This window comes from Bos grunniens, chromosome 2 (assembly GCF_055505025.1).
Source record: "Bos grunniens cultivar Pamir isolate PY7600 chromosome 2, Bosgru_T2T1.0, whole genome shotgun sequence".
In the NCBI taxonomy this organism is placed as follows: domain Eukaryota; kingdom Metazoa; phylum Chordata; class Mammalia; order Artiodactyla; family Bovidae; genus Bos; species Bos grunniens.
The window spans coordinates 56,715,015-56,728,709 of record NC_141166.1 but is presented as its reverse complement, the minus strand read 5'-3'; the positions used below and the strand labels follow the sequence as shown (position 1 = coordinate 56,728,709).

The following is a 13,695-nucleotide window of genomic DNA, read 5'->3' as shown; positions in this document are numbered from 1 at the left end:
AATCTATCTTATTTGCCTTAATATCTCTGGTACCAGAAAGGGTGACTAGGATGTAGTGGACACTCAATAATTGTTGGCTGAAAGAATGAATACAGTTAGAATTACAGAAGTCAAATATTGTAGTCAAGGAATCATCAAGACAGGGCAAATCCATGTTACCTAGAAAACTTTGAAAATGGAGGAAGCATATGTGGAAAACAAGCTCAGGTCTATTTATCTTTAAGAAAGTTATCATACATAATACATCATCTTAACATATGATAGAAATATATTATACTTCAGATATTACATTATTCCTAAGAAGCTGTGTAAGTTTTCACAGTTCTTTTACAACTCTAAAATACAGTATTCCTAAAGATAAGAGGAGAAAAGGTGCAAAAGTATATTCCAAGTATATTTATACCTTGATTTTTGCATGAATAACTTATATAGCAAGTGTTTTGCATATGAATTTGATTATGGAAAAACTACAGGGCCTTACAAATGAGAGATATAACTGTCTAGCTGATTTTTTTAACATATGCTATGTTAAAAGTGAGTTCATACCAGACCATTTTCCAAATCAAGCCCCAAAGCAAATGCATTTTTAAATGAAATGAAATGTATACAAAATATTAGTTTCAATATCAGACAATAAAATAATACAATTAATCCTTCACCTTAGGCCTTCTTTTTCATCAAGAACACAATTTTCCCCTCTTTCAGAAAGGGCTGACAATTGACTTCTTCCATGGTTGAAGGCAAAGTACCTGTGAACAAACCTGTTTTTCATTTAATATAACTTTCTCTCTTGCCCCTTTAAAGACACATACAGAAAACTTTCCTAAGGAAACCTTTTAGCTTTTCTTCCCTCAGGATTGCTATTAATAAGCACACCAAAAACAAGGGAGGTTTGAACTATTTTAAAATATGCAACCCATAGTAATGAATTAATTACCATATAATACTTAAAGCTTTGATTATTCGTACATGAGAGCTTCCATTATTAATGATTGCTTATGAAATTAATCTTTCTAATTTCCATTATGATTCAAATTAACTTGATTAGTTGGTCTCATGATTCACATTTCTATCAACCTCTACTTTTAATTTCTGAAGCATAAAATGACATAAAATGTCTTTGGGGGAAAATCACTTAAAATTAAGATTTTACTTTGATATACTAAGTAAATGAATTGAGTTAGATGAATAGTAATTGAACTTTGTTTTCATTCACACACTGTCCTCTGGTGTTTAAATGTCCACATTGCATGTTAAAAAGGAAAACCCAACATCAAATGCAAAAGTTAATCGCTTCTTGCACTTGGGAAGGTACGTTTGTCTTTATGTTCGGTCTAATCAACTATCTGCCTTATTTAGATTGTAGGTAAATGGATGAAAAATTCAAATAACATGAAAAAATTAAGTGCTTTCTAAAAACACAAACTAAAGTCTTAGAGAACGCACATTTGTGTCAATAGGATACAGACTGTCTTCTTAAGGGTACACATGGAGATTTCTTTTAAAGTAAAATCAATCAGTACTAAGCAGTATGCTTCATTTCTTCTCCCTCCCCTGGATTTTTTTTCTTTAAGACACTAGTGTTTTCCCTAGAGATTTTGACAAGGAAGAATTTAGTGATGATCTAGTGCAGGCATGAGGAGCAATTCAGCCCTCAATCAGGGCTTTGTGCTTATTTAGGAATTATGTAATTCTAATAAATATCCCCTAATTGCTTTAATTGAACACTTTCCCCCTCAACATCTTCTGTCCCTTGATTTGAAGTGAAACCAGGGTTAAAACTCTAAAAGCTGTCTCTTTGTTTCAGTTTAAGTATCTTTTTAACTGGCTGGAGGCTGGACTCATGGATTTAATTTTTTTATCGTTGCATTTAATTTTTTGAGCAGTCTTTCTCCCCATTTTCTTGAATGACAACTATCATCATGTTGCTTTTTCAAATGTCTTGAATCTAATTTTATTTGTTTGGTAGAGTTGACTGAGGAAGCTCCATGAGGTCCATGACCAAGATAATGGGAAATGATAAATGTCTGCCTGAGGGAATTTATCTTTTTATTACAGTTATGTTCATGAGAAGCTCGTCATTCCAAGTAATCAGCATGATGCCATGAGGGAGAAGCTACTTGCTGGGAGTGATGCGTTTTTGCAGGTAAATCTATTTCCCTGAAGCTGGAAGAATACTTCTCAGACATATCAATGGGAGCAGTCCCTCCTCAGGAGCAAAGGGGGGCCAGATGACCTCTTAGGTGATTGCTGACATGAAGAACCTGTGACTGAGAATATCTTTTTGTACATTTCCCACTATAGGGTAGTGATGGATAATACCCAGCAAAACCTGATCCCCAAGAAATGAGACATTTTCTCTTAGAGTGAGTGATTTGTATTCTGGAAAATTAGGATAACAATCATTGGATGCTATTTCTAGTAGTAAAATAAAATTATTTGTACATTTAGAAAGGAATATATCTTATGGATCACCTTAGATGTATCACAGCCCTGCTGAGTATATCTAGGACCCTCCCTTTCTGGAGCTTCATGAGGGTAGGGAGCATGTTTGGCTTCTCTCACTATCAAATCTGCTGTATCTAATAAAATACTTCGCATCTAATAAGCCTTCAATAAATATTTGTTGGAGGCAATGAACAAGTGAAAGTTGGCATGGTAAAATCTAAAGCATCCAAATGGTAATATTTTTAACACTCTACCATTGATAATCTATATCTACCTGTCGGCCTGTCTACCTGCCTATCTATGTATCTAATCTCTCATATATATATCTATATCTTACATCCAGGAAAAAGATTACCTTGAGATCTGTAAGGAACTAATATTAATGGTTTAATTTTTATAAGTAAGGAATTGCTTTAGTGAGAGACACAACATCAAAGAGGTTTAAGAGAGAAGTCTGCTGACTGGCATGGCATGGTGAGGTCACTATGGTTTGAGGTCTGGCCCTAAGCTTGACAGATGCAGAATCTAGATAATGTTGCTCAATCACTGATGTTACTGCTATCTCAAAATTTACCAATACTACTATTGCTACTGCTGCTGCTATTACAGGAGGCCTGGCGTGCTGCGATTCATGGGGTCGCAAAGAGTGGGACACGACTGAATGACTGAACTGAACATTTATTAGAAGTCAATCGTGCCAGGCTCATAGTCTTAAAAGCTTCATTTAATCCTCATAACAACTTCCTGAGGTCAGTACTATCATTGTTTCCATTTTCATAGAAGAAGAAACTGACATTCAGAGTGGTTAAGAAATTTGCTCTAACTCACACAGCCATAGTCTCCTTTGTGAATGGGGAACCCCTGTTCAGCAACTCCCTTACTCCCCATGCCCCTTGGTAGGCCATGGGATATAAATCTCTGTCTGGGAAGGTCAGGCCTGACAAAGCCTAAATCTTCCTTCTCTACTGGACAGTCTCTGGCTTCTTCTCTGCCACTGCTGTAACTTCCCACCCAGTACATCTGGGCAGAGCGGGTGGGGAGCCTGTCCTTTAGCAATGCTGTGGAGAAGAATATGATTTGGATAATTCGGATGATGCAACTTGCTAGATACTGTGTGCAAGCCTGAGCTTAGCATCCCCAGTAGTAATGTGGAATGTCTTAAATCTGGGCCTGCCTCTGTCCTCTCTGTCTCCTACCACTCAGGAATGTCCCAGGCACACTCACCCCAGGCCTACTGCATTAGGATCTCCCCAAGTTTGGGTCCAGAATCGTAAAAAAAAAGAAAAATCCCCGAAGTATTCAGATCAACTCAATTGTGCAAATACCAGTTAAAGTCCTTGATATCCAAACCTGAAAGAATGAGGTCAAAAGAGTGAAGGTTTCCTCTGAAATCTCCACCTGGTTTCCTGAGACATACGAGACCAGACCTCCCAGGCCCATTTGGTACAATACCATCAACACAAACTTTGCTGCAGGAGGCAACAGTGGTTGTTGAGCACGTACTGTGTGTTTGGCACAACTAAGTGCTTATAGGTATTGTCTTAATGGGTCCTACCTAATGTAGTAGGCCTGGGGTGGGTGTGCATGGGGTACTCCTGAGGGGCAGGGTTCAATAAGAGGATAAGGGCTGGTCCAGATTCAACTACATAATAGCGCTTATACTGAGGTATAAAGACTATAGGTAGCTTTGGTTAGGGAGACAACCTGTTTCCAGATAATAAATAATGCAACCCCATGGACTATAGACTCCATGGAATTCTTCAGACCAGAACACTGGAGTGGGTAGCCATTCCCTTCTCCGGGGGATCTTCCCAACCCAGGGATCGAACCCAGGTGTCCCACATTGCAGGCAGATTCTTTACCAGCTGAGCCACCAGGGAAGCCCAACAAATAATGAAACAAAATACTATTGGCTTGTTTTCTTCTTTAATTCATGCCCCTGTCCCTCTGACTTTGAGAACTGTCAGGGCAGGGAGCCTGTCTGTCTTGCTCACTGTTCTGTGCCTTGGGCGTATTTTAGTGCACAGAGCATAGGAGGCTCAAAAATATTTGTCAAATGCATGAAAGAAAGGGCAGTGAAATGCTCACTTCTACTGTTAAAACCTTTATTTTCTGTGAGAAAATGTGAAGCCAAATTACATTCAGATTTCGAGCAAAGAGTTATTTGGAAGGCATTGTTGACTAGTGGTGTCACACTATGATGGTCTCCATTCCCTAGATTATTCTGGCTAAGAGGGATCATGACCCTCCTCCTTAAATAGAAGTGAGTTTTTTAAATAGCAGTTTTATTGAGACATAACTTACATGCTAAAAAATTCACCCCTTCAAAGTGTAGAATTTTAGTATATTCACAAAGTTATGCAGCCACCACTGTTATTTCATTTTAGAATATTTCATCACTCAGAAAAGAAATCCCATACTTATCAGCAGTCACTCTTTAGTCCCCACCCCGAACATCTAGTAATTGCTAATCTTTCTGTTTCTATGGACGTGCCTATTTTAGATATTTCATATAAATGAATTAATACATGTGAACTTTTTGTCTGGCCTGTTTCACTCTGTGTTCAAGGTTCACCCATGTCATAGCATGAATCAGTACTTCATTCATTTTTATTTCCATAAAATATGCCATTGTATGAATATATCACACGAACATATCCACTCTTTGATGGACATTTAAGCTGTTTCCACTTTTCAAATATTATAAACAGCACTGCTATGAACAGTCATGCATGAGTTTTTGTATGAACAGACATTTGCATTTCTCTTGAGTGTATATCTGAAGGAGAATGAATGGATCATAGGGTAACTATGTTTTACTTTTTGAGGAACTACCAGACTATTTTCCAGTTGTGTCTGACTCTTTGCGACCCCAGGGACTGTAGTCTACCAGGCTCCTCTGTCCAAAGGATTCTCCAGGCAAGAATAATGGAGTGGGTTGCCATTTCCTTCTCCAGGGAATTTCCCTGACCCAGGGATTGAACCAGCGTCTCTTTATGTCTCCTGCATTGGCAGGCGGGTTCTTTACCATTAGCGCCAGTTGGGAAGCCCCACATAGATAAAGATGAATATTCATGTATGAGTTTTTCTCTGAACAGATATTTGCATTCCTCTTGACTGTATATCTGAAGGAGAGTGAATGGATCATAGGGTAACTACGTTTTACTTTTTGAGGAACTACCAGACTATTTTCTGGTAGTCTGCAGAATGACTGCAGATTCCTACAATTCAACCAGCAATGTATAAAGCTCCCAATTTCTCAGCATACTAACACTTGTTATTGTCTATCTTTTACATTTTAGCCATCCTAATGGGTGTGAAGTGGTATCCCATTGTGGTTTTAATTTATATTTCCCAAATGACTCTAAAGACTAATGATGTTAATAGCCTCATCTTTTCATATCCTCACTGGAATGTATGTCTTTTTTGGAGGAATATCTATGAAGTCCTTCATCTGTTTGTCTTTATTGTTGAGCTATGTTTTTTATATATTCTGCAAATAAATTCCTTATCAGATATATGATTTGCAAATATTTCCCCCCATTTAGTGCATTATATTTTCACTTTGTGGCATTATCCTTTGAAGCACAGTAATTTTTGGACATAATAATGTCCAATTATTATTATTATGTCCAGTAATAGTTATTATTTAATAATTTTGACAATGTCCAATTTATCAAGTTTTTATTTTGTTGCTTACACTTTTGGTGTTATAGCTAAGAAACAATGGCCTAATCCAAGGCCATGAAAACTTACACCTGTTTTCTACAAAGAGTTTTATAGTTTTATCTCATACTTTTAGGTCTATGATTGATTTTAAAGGAATATTTATATATAATGTGAACAGAAGTGGTTTAACTGATGGAATTCTTTCTTTTTGAATCTTCTGGGCTCATAGAAGACCATTCTTTATAGTGTACATGATCTTTCTTCAGATATTGAGAAGGCTGCAAATGTTTTTTAACCAAGCCCAGATTATTTGATTTCTGAGACTTGCTCTCCTGGTCTGTTGACCAGAGAGGCTTCTTTTCTTTTAAAGTGACTTTTGTAGATTTGTAACCATGTTCACCATGTGTTGACTCTGAGAGAAACTTTTGGTCAGGTTCTTTGGGGTGGGCTCATCTAACAGTGGCTTCTTATGTTGACCACACAGAATCAGTTCAGTTCAGTTCAGTTGCTCAGTCATGTCCGACTCTTTGCGACCCCATGAACCACAGCATGCCAGGCCTCCCTGTCCATCACCAACTCCTGGAGTCTACCCAAACTCATGTCCATTGAGTCAGTGATGCCATCCAACCATCTCATTCTCTGTCGTCCCCTTCTCCTGCCCTCAATCTTTCCCAGCATCAGGGTCTTTTCAAATGAGTCAGCTCTTCGCATCAAGTGGCCAAAGTATTGGAGTTTCAGCTTCAACATCAGTCCTTCCAATGGACACCCAGGACTGATTTCCTTTAGGATGGACTGGTTGGATCTCCTTGCAGTCCAAGGGACTCTCAAGGGTCTTCTCCAATACCACAGTTCAAAAGCATCAATTCTTCTGCAGTCAGCTTTCTTTATAGTCCAACTCTCACATCCATACATGACCACACAGAATAGATTGTTCTAAACTTTTGGTCATGGTTGTTGTTGTTCAGTTGCTAAGTCATATTTGACTCTTTGCACCCCATGAACTACAGCATGCCAGGCTTTCCTGTTCTTCACCATCTCCCAGAGTTTGCTCAAAGTTAAGTTCGTTGAGTCAGTGATGCCATCCAACCGTCTCATTCTCTGTCGCCCTCTTCTTCTCTTGCCCTCAGAGTTTTTAATTTAGTGAAATATATAGCTTTGTCTGAATTCAGTTGAAAATCAAAATAAACATTTTGGTAACACTTTATTTTTAGGATCTTAGAAGAAAATTTTTTGTTAATGTCAACTCAAGTTTATGGCTAATAGTTAGGGGCTTAACAGGCCAACATTTACCTTGGCACTTATGGAAATATGTCTGCTTTCTAACTAGGTTACACATTTACTCCTGAGACTAACTCATGGTTTATAATTAGCTGGTGAAGGCTTTCAGGTCTGGGCTTCCCAAGAGTGAAGATGAACCACGTGTTCCTGTTAATTGCTCCCTGGGCTACAAACTAAAGAGCTAGAAGCCAACAGTTCATGGTAGACAATTCTCATTTGGCAGTTGAGTTTTCCCAAGTCAACAAAGCATAAGGTCGTTAATTCTTCAAGGATAGGAAAGGGACTTTTTCAAAATGAAATCTTATTTGTTGGGAGCATGTAGAATACAGGGACCAAGTTAATTTATTTTCTAATTACTGTACTTTACTTGACTGATTTACATATGCAATGGCACTGTGGTTTTGCTGTAGGTATGAGAATCACTGAGAATAACAGTTTTCTTCAACTGGATTAAAGGAAGTTTCCTAAATTTATGAAAAGCCTTCCATCATCATTATTTTATGCTCCAATATCCATACTCATGTTCACATTAAAAAAAAATCATGTTGTCTTCTCTTATGTAAGAAGATATAAATAGACATTCAAAACATAAGCAACATGATGTATGGTTGAGAAAATAGGAACTCAAGAAAACAGTTGACGGATTGTCCATCTGGTTATAGACAACCAATTTGTGATTAACTGAGCTACAGATCAACATGGAAATATACCTTAAAAATTCTCAGTCTTTCAATTAGTCATCTGATTTTAAAAATGTACCTTGCATGTGGATTTGCCATAAAACTAATGAACCTTAAGTTTTATAGCCTTTCATTTGCCGATGCCCTATGTAGGCCCTATACCAAATTTGCATGTAGAATTTCATATTCTTTTATTTAAAAGGAGCCTGAAAAATGTTTACTTCAGGTCTTATAAATCTGGATTCACCCTTATCTGACTTAGCTATGGCTCCTATCTTTATAAAGGCTATTTTTTAGATTGCAAAAACAAATGGTTAAATGCAGGTGATTCCTAAAATGAATTGTTTCTTCAAGTTATACCAAGAGATGGCAAAGGGGAAAACCCCAGACTCTTATATCTTAAAAAAGTATCTCTATTTTATCTATTGACTTTTATTCTCTTTTGCTTCATACCACAATGTATCACTGAGTGAACTGCTGAGGTCTAATGTGTTTGGAGAAGACTCTTGAGAGTCCCTTGGATTGCAAGGAGATCCAACCAGTCCATTCTAAAGGAGATCAGCCCTGGGTGTTCTTTGGAAGGAATGATGCTAAAGCTGAAACTCTAGTACTTTGGCCACCTCATGTGAAGAGTTGACTCATTGGAAAAGACTCTGATGCTGGAAGGGATTGGGGGCAGGAGAAGAAGGGGACGACAGAGGTTGAGATGGCTGGATGTCATCACTGACTCGATGGACGTGAGTTTGAGTGAAGTCCAGGAGATGGCAATGGACAGGGAGGCCTGGCATGCTGCGATTCATGGGGTTGCAAAGGGTTGGACACGACTGAGTGACTGAACTGAACTGAACTGAACTGAATGTGTTTGGTGGCTAGGAAGTTTGTTTTTATTCTTGACTTGGTAGTAATTGTGGAAAATCCAGTTCTACTTTTCTTTATGGCTCCACAGACCTGCTATAGGGGAGGCTCAGTTAGAGAGATCTAGATTTGTCTTACCCAAATGCCACGTCATGACTGGGTTGTAGTTTTTATGTATATGAAATAGGCATAAATGACTTTCCTACTTCAGAGATTTAAGGTGAAATTCAATAGAACTGATACCATTAAGAAGATAAGAGGACTTCCCTAGTGGTACAACAGATAAGAATCCACTTGCCAATGTAGGGGATATGGGTTTGATCCCTGGCCCAGGAAAATCCCATATGCCGCAGAGCAACTAAGCCCTTGTGCCACAACTACTGAGCCCATGAGCCTAGAGCCTGTGATCAGCAAGAAGAGAAGCCACTGCAATAAGAAGACCATGCACTGCAACTAGAGAGTAGCCCCTGCTCTCCACAACTAGAGAAAGCCCATGAGCAGCAGCAAAGACCCAGCATAACCAAAAAAAAATAAATTTTAAAAAGAAAAACAAGATGATTTGAAAATTAAGAGACTTCTCTGTAAGCCCTGAACAGGATGGACTAAAACTCTTTTCTGTATCTTATAGCCCCCAAAGTTAGTACCAGGTCTGGTATATATAAGTGCTCAATAAATATTTGCAGCATGAAAAATTACATGTAGCAGACTTTATTTATTTTCATTGATCTAATGCTTTAGTTAAAATACCACTAGTTGTTTCAAGATTAATCCCCCAAATCTCAATGGCACAACACAAAAAAGATTATTTTTGCTTATGGAAAAGTCAATGGTGAGAGAACGAAGGATAAGGGCTGGGTGGGGAACAGGAGGGATGGCAGAGCGAGGGAACCATTGAGAGGCCCAGGGCATCAACATCCAGCCAGGTGAGACAGAAGGTAAGAGCATAGAAGGTGTGTGTAATAAACCAGGTCTGAAAGTAGAATGCATCCTTCCCAGGTTCAAGGCCAGAAGAACTCAGTCACTTGTCTTCAACTTACTCCCAGGGAGGCTGGGAAATGATGTCCCTGGCCAGGTAGCTGCCTCCCAGGAGCATCTCTGCCCCATGGAAGGGCAGCATGAATGTGGCTGTTGCATGTCACGGAGGCTCTAATGAGAGAGCAAGGGCAGGTGATCCCAGGTAGAAATGATGGGGTATGTGACCAGGAGGGAAGAAGGACAAAAAAATCTCTAGAACATCAGTTAGAGAAGAGGAATGGACGCACAATACGGATGCACAGCAAAAATAGAAGCAATTAATGTGAGAAATACCCTTTGATCCCTTTGTATAAAAACAGAGCAGCATGCTTTAAAACCTCCCTCCATGCGTCTCTTGCCTACATTTTTCTCCTTGGACTAAATCTTCCATTCATTTTCCATGCTACATTCTGCCAGAAAGACTCTGAAAGCCTTTCAAAAGCAGTTTTCAGTCTTGACTTTGAGTAAGAATGCTACACAATACTAAATCTCTAACATTCGACTCACTCCAGTTTCACCTTCGTGATGTTACTCTGAAAAACTGTATGGCTATGAAAAAAAATGCCAGCACCACTTACTCGTTTTTTTTGTTTTGTTTTGTTTTGTTTTTTAACAGCTTGTCATCCATTAGCAGTAGTTTTTTTTTTTTTTTTTTTTTTTAAGTGTTATTCTGCCAGTGACCTGGAAGTCTCTGAAATGAAATGAATTTCTAAAGAAGGAGGTCCACACACCAGAGCAAAGGTGGCAATCTACCTCTGGAAATCAAATTGTGCTGAAGTAGTTGCAAGTGAGTCAGCCTCAGCGAGAAACAAATTGTTTGAACAATAGACTTAATTAACTTGTGTTTATGTCTTCCATCACGGCAGGTGTGAAGTCCCAGGGCATCTGCTGATACACCTGAGCTGAAAGCCAGAGCTGCTTCTAGAAGAGTGTGAAAAATGACGCATTAAATAAGGCCGTGATGGTACTGGTAGTTCATTCCTGTTGCCTTCCGAGAGGGCTTTGGAGGGAATGGAGACAGAGGACTGAGTCTCCTGGAGCTTTGTTTACCGCATTTCTTTTCATTTTAAAAAAGCATTTAACATTCACAGAAGTGCAGTTTGGGTTGACTTATCAGGAGGACTCTCAGACACATGCTCCTTCTAGATGAGACAGGGAATGCCAGGAAGGTGAGGGCAAACTGGTATACATGGAGACCCAACTCCAGTTGATCCCTTTCTTACTTCTAATCTGATTGAGTGATTGCTCATACAATAAAACACATTTGGAAAAGTGCTTCAAGAACTTTCTCTGGTAAACAGAATTAAACACTTTTCTCTCTGAAAATTCCGTTGGAAGACGGGCTTACCTTCATTAAACATTCTTTCTCTTAGACTTTTAATGTGCTTATTATTATGTGTAGTAAATATGGCAATAAGATGCCTGGGGACAGATTCTACAGAGCACAGAAATAGCTTCTTGTCTAGTTGTGTTTTCAAGCTTGGTTTCATCCGCTAATGATTGGGTGATGAAATTAACTAGGGTTTCCTACATATTAAAAAAAATCCAATCTACTTATTATCAATTTTACTGATGAGAATAACTGCATTCTAGGTCAATGATGAAATGCTCAACTAACAGAGAATCTATGCTTTTCCTTCAATTTTTATTTTCTGTCAGAAATTTTGCTACTAATTTATGATACAGTTTTGGAGAGAAAAATACAATTGATAGGTAGAACTTTTTGAAAATTCAAGTGAATTCTAAAAGAGAAATATGGAACATATTGTAACTGTCTTACTAAAGACTCTGATTAAAATGCTGATATATAACATGTATTTTTATACATGGTTTATTCATTCACAAATATACATACAGTCAACAATCATTGAGTACTTTCTCTGTGACCAGATGTGCTCTGGATGCTGGCAATACAAAGGTGAGTGAGACTACCCTAATGAGTTTGTAATAGGACATCGGATCTGGTAGGTTTATCAGTTCTGTTGTTTTTAAGATACGTTCATTAAGATGTGACCTCAAGAATAGATTTCGTGAAGTTCCCTTAAATTGTCCCAGATAACTGTCAGCCTTTTGAAAGATGAGAGATACGTTGCAGTTTGGTTTCTCTCAGAAGCAGACACAGATGGCATCAAGAGGGCAGAGTCTTATCGGGTAATAACACCTGTGAAAGGAAAGGGGAGGAAGGTAGCTTGTGTGGGGGAGACTTCAGTCTGCAATGCAGATCTGACCAAGCCTCTCTAGCTCAACCAGGAGCTCTGGAGCACAGACTGCCCATTGGAGGAGCCCTGCATTGGGTAGAAATGGTTATGCTAAAGGTTCCAGAACTGTCCACTCAGATTCTCCAAGATGCCATGTATGTACAGGGGCACTGCAGGATATTTTTAAATTTCCAGGGAAACACAGTAACATCTGTCAGATACCCTACAAACGATTACTCTTTCCTTGTTTGGATCTAACTATTTAACAAAAGGAACTGGGAGGCAATTTCTTTCAGTTTAGGCAGTGCTATGAAAAAAATGACTGAGCCTCTGGGTGCCATGAACTGATAAGGCTTGAGGACTTCTGGGCTAGGCTCTTGTACCTTGGGACCTCAAGAAGGATGTGAGCACGGCTATCACTACCCTGCTCAGTCACTGACTGACACCACCTGAAAAGAGTGTCTCAGTCTGAAGGCTTGGTGGTCCCTAGTGAAGCTGGAGGCTGTTCCACTAACCACAGCCAAGCCCATTTTCTACAAATGACATGCTCCACAAATGCTGGGAAAATGAATAAAAACCTATTTGTATGACCAGGGGCCCCATGCTACATTGAAGGAACCATCCAGAAATGTTCCATACATAGATTAGGGTTGTAGGAGTAGCTTCCCAGCGGAAGTGGAGATCTTAGAAAAAATCAGCAGTTGCTCCAGGTTGGAGGCAATATTGTGGTTCAGTTTAGCTAAGGTTGAACCTTGCCATGGGAGGTAGCCCGACACCTTTTCCACCAGCCCAGCCGTTCAGTTCCTTGATATAAGCAGACATGGTTGTCAAAAGAATTATTAGAGAGCTGCAGTTGGTGATTCCAAACAATTTCATGGAGAACAAGGAGCTAATTCTAATACCCGGCATGCCCCTGAGCCCTCACTATTTTTTTTAACAACTCATTTCCCACTCACAAATGTGTTATATGGGTCTTAGTGTGACTATTAAGTCACCAGGCCCAGGTTGATGAATTAAGCTTTTATGCATCAAGTATTGTATCTTGTGAACTGCTTCGTATCTAGATGATAAAAAGCAATTTCAGTAGCACTTAGCTTAATTGGTTTGTGACCAAGACAAGGACCTTGGGTCCCACTTACAGAGCTTGGGCTGTATGCCTTGGCAATTCTAGAAAGCATATGTCCCGTATATTCAGTCACCACCTTCAGTCACTCATTACTTCTGAACCTGAAGGTGGACAAATTCTCTACATGTTAAACAAGGTTTGTGGAACATAATCTAGAAAATCACTGAAAGAAATTTTAGACAACATAAAGGTTGAGCTCTATTTCAAAAAGTTACCAGATTTCCCATCTGACCTGCCTCTTTTCATATTTTAACTCCCCCTACTTATGGAGCTGCAGTTATTCAAGCTCACATTTGCATCCTATTCCAATGCTCCCATTTACAAATGTTTCAAAATATTGTTTTTTTGTTTTTTGTTTTTTTAAATAAGCAGGTTTCCTTAATTGTCAGCTTGGTCAGAGGAGACCACATCTTACTTTTGTGAATTG

The 13,695-nt window shown here is 38.9% G+C and overlaps 1 long non-coding RNA gene across 3 annotated transcripts in view; it reads left to right on the top strand.

Moving 5' to 3' along the window:
* The window catches only part of LOC147378118 (uncharacterized), a 58,228-nt gene extending 46,473 nt beyond the window's left edge, over positions 1–11,755 (top strand). The window contains exons 4-6 of one of the 3 annotated variants that reach the window (XR_015144724.1): positions 2,059–2,146; positions 3,058–3,197; positions 10,811–11,755. This is a non-coding gene — a long non-coding RNA (uncharacterized LOC147378118). The remainder of the gene's footprint in view (positions 1–2,058; positions 2,147–3,057; positions 3,198–10,810) is intronic. The other 2 variants (XR_015144721.1, XR_015144726.1) reach the window with 2 other exon arrangements.
* Positions 11,756–13,695: the final 1,940 nt, after the last annotated feature.